The sequence below is a fragment of the Nicotiana sylvestris genome, chromosome 6 (genome assembly GCF_000393655.2).
Source record: "Nicotiana sylvestris chromosome 6, ASM39365v2, whole genome shotgun sequence".
Classification (NCBI taxonomy): Eukaryota; Viridiplantae; Streptophyta; class Magnoliopsida; order Solanales; family Solanaceae; genus Nicotiana; species Nicotiana sylvestris.
The window spans coordinates 4758279-4761913 of record NC_091062.1 but is presented as its reverse complement, the minus strand read 5'-3'; the positions used below and the strand labels follow the sequence as shown (position 1 = coordinate 4761913).

Genomic DNA, 3635 nt, shown 5'->3' with positions numbered 1-3635 from the left:
AATCATTCGTTACCAAATTTTATCTATTTTAGCTAGTTTATACTACTATTTCTGTCCGCCTTTTCAATAAATTAGAAAATTTACAGATTTCTCTAATAACTCACAAAATTTTTCTAGGGCCAGACTGGGGCAGAATTTTTTTTTTGTTCGTTTTTGATGGTTTTGCAGGCTCGGCCGTATAGCACAAGTGAAGATTAAAGCTTACAGTTTCAGTTTCTCATCAGAAGGAAGATGTTTTTCGATCATAGGATAGTTGAAGTTAACTTTAACAATGTGTCAGTAACCCAGCTTCTCAAGATTCATCTTCTCAATTTCAGATCAGGAAAGCAAGCAACTAAAATTGAGTCATAATCGTTTCTTCAAAGAGTATCAAAATCCAATCTAAGGTCAACGCAAGTGAGCAGGTCAAGAATCAAGATTTGACTCCAAAAGACGCATAGATAGGAATTTTGTACTCTTAGTTTGCAGACATATATAGTACTTTTTTTGATGTAAGAAGCGAGTAACAACAATAGCAACAGCGACAACAACAACATCAACAGTCTTAACTCTAGTGTCCGATAGTCCCAACTACCAAATTTTTACAGAACTACACTGACCTGATTTCTTTATAGCCAAGGATATGTAGGCAGCCTCGGAAGCAAGGTTCGGTCACCTTTTTTTTTCAAAAAAAAAAATTGCTTCCATTGGAGTGACATGTGAGCAAAAATTATCCATGACATTTATTTGTCTTTGCACGAAAACTCTTCATGTTCTCGAGCAAAGAGGGGCAACTGTAAATGCCTAATTTTCGCCTTGTATATATATATATATATATATATAAAATATGTATATGTGTGTGTGTGTTTGTTCTTATTTGTGTATGTATAATTTGTAAGAGTTGAGTAATGGTTTGATAAATGGGGTAGGGTTTGAGCTAGTGTAATTTAATTAAAATTGTGCCAAAATTGGCCCAAAATTTGAGCCCAAAGAGCCCAAACCCGGTCCAAAAGGAGGCTGCCAAGAAGAGCTTAAAACGACATAGTTTTGTCTTGAAACTACGTCGTTTTGGTTAAGTGACAAGATTCAATCTCATCCACCCATCTTGATTTAATCCAACGGTCCTAGTTTGATCTTCATCCTAGGTATTTAAAGCCTAAAATCCCCAAAAATTTGCCCCATTTCCCCATTATTTCCTCTCTCTTCTTTCCCTCTCATCACTCTCTCTCCTCTCTCCTCCCAAGCCGTTGCCGCCTCCGCACCGCCGCCGGCCGAAAATCGCCGCCGCCGGCGGACCACCTCCAAATACCTCTAAATTCACACTATGTAATCTCCACAACTTTCTCTTTCCATATCTCCAAACCAAATCCTTCAAAAATCCCTCAAATTCCTTGAATCTTAGATCTAGGAAACTTTTCCGCCACTTTTTTGCCCAAATTATTGAAGCTCCAACCACTACCACCCCACAATACCTACATCAATGGATAAAGCTCCTCAAGACCTAGCTATTGATGCCAATTTCACCCTGAAAATCCGGCGACCAAAATTCGGCCAAATTCCGGCGACCTCCACGAACACCCTCTTTTGGCATACCACCATTTTTTCGGCCACTTGAATTATAAAATGGTAAAAATCCTATTATATTTCGTGGCTGATTTTTTATTTTATTTTTATTTTTTCAGATCTTATTTTTGTCTTAATTATTTTAGCATTAGTTTTTGAAGTTTGAAATGTCAAATGTTCTGTTTTTGCACTTGTTGAAGTAGTAAAATAGTTTTGTGTTGATAAAAGTGAGGTAGTGAAAAATACTTAAGAGTATATGGTACTTGTTTGATTGTTTATTTACTACTTGAAGACTCTTTGAGTACAACACTCAAAAGTCAAGTTGTTTGGTAAGAAAATATAGACCTTTGGACACTGCTTGAATAAAAGTCTGTCTTTGAATAGTGGAGAACAGATTTTGTTTGAAATACTTGACAAGATTTGAACCAGAAAGTCTGGCATTTTAAATTTAAGAGTAGATTTTGTAGAAAAATCTATCAAAAAGAGTGATTTTTAATTTTTTTGAAATAGATGATTGTTTTGATATAAAAGGCGTCTCCATCTTACTGAGAGAGATCTAGATACACACAAAGAAAGAAAAAATCAGTAGCTATAATATCCCTTAGCAGCTTTTGTGAGTTGATTCTTAAGTGAAAAACTTGTTTAAGGAAAATAGAGTAGTCTTGAAAGATTTTTCTGGAGTTACATAATTGTACTGTTTTGCTGGGGTATTTCTAGTTTATTTTCTTGGGTTTGAATCTGCCGGTTGTCGCTGTCTTTTGCTGTTGTTGCTGCCCGTTTAATTGTTTTGCTGTTGATCTTGGAAAGAGCTGACTCTGCTGTATTTGTTCTTTTTTCTGTTGTCCAGGTAATTTTCGGACCATGTAAACTCATAAAATCGAGTTGGAATGAAAGATAATGAAGCTGGAAAATATTAGTAGCTTTATCCTTCTATTGTAATTCATTTTTATATGCTCTTGAATGTTTGATAATGTTATAACGATATGTTAGTTAATTAAATTGTGTTAAGCATCTTTAATTATTTTTATTTTTGCAAAGCATTAGATATAATTTCACTGGCATTTGGTTGTCTGAAAGGAGCATATATATTGAAATTTGAACCCTTGTAGCCATGTTTGTCCCTTTGTTATCACCAAGCTAAGTTTTTATTATTATTATTATTGTTATTATTATTATTATTATTATTATTATTATTATTATTATTATTATATTTTAGAGTCCCAATAATCTTTTTTTATCTCTTAAAAAAAATACTTATTTAGTAAGGTAGTTAAGTTGTAGATTAGAAAGACAATCTGTAAACTTATTTTTGTAAATAGTTGGCTACGGATTGCAAATAGCAAGATATGACCAAATCTGTAACATAGCTTTAAAAGGCTATATCTGCAGATTTAAAGTCCAAAAGCATATGGGCTTTGGGATTTTGTCTTGGACATGAGCTCATTTGACTCCATCAACCCAATAGTGGGCTGCATCATTCAATGTCAAGACAAGCTCACATCTTACTAGTTTTAAGCAATGTCAATTGATAATTTTCTCTCATTACTCTCATCTTTTAAATTAGTATTCATAGCAATAATTTTCTCTCATTAGTTAAGTTGTAGATTATTATTCAAATCTTTTCTTTATTTTTTTTTTTAAATAAATAAAAACGGACATAAGAAAAGCATAAAAATCCAATAAACCACAGTTTATCCAAGTTTAATTCAAGCCAAATGTAGTCAATAAAGCGACCGTGCTAAAACCACGGGACTCAGGGAATGCCTTACACCTTCTCCCCGGTCAACAGAATTCCTTACCGGGACTTTGTTTTCGCAGACCAATAATAATAGAGTCAAACCTTCCTTTGAATAGGGATTCAAATAAAAGGTGACTTGGAACACCAATAGAAATCAATTCCAAGTGGCGACTCTGTAAATAAAATAATCCCTACTTCAAATTTGTCACTTTAATTGGAAAAACTCTTTAACCCACAATCCATAACATTTTACACTTATCTCTTGGAGGGGTAAAAAGGGGGTGTGACAGTAACAAGAGCTACGGAATATGCAGTTATATTCAAGAAGGGCAATGTTCAGATTCAATCATATACT

At 33.9% G+C, this 3635-nt stretch overlaps 1 long non-coding RNA gene across 1 annotated transcript; it reads left to right on the top strand.

Annotated features, from left to right (window-relative positions):
- The first annotated feature begins 1159 nt into the window (after nt 1-1159).
- On the top strand, nt 1160-2541 carry LOC138872094 (uncharacterized). Its single transcript, XR_011400524.1, has 2 exons — nt 1160-1605; nt 2390-2541. It is a non-coding gene; the product is annotated as an uncharacterized lncRNA (long non-coding RNA).
- The last annotated feature ends 1094 nt before the right edge of the window (nt 2542-3635 follow it).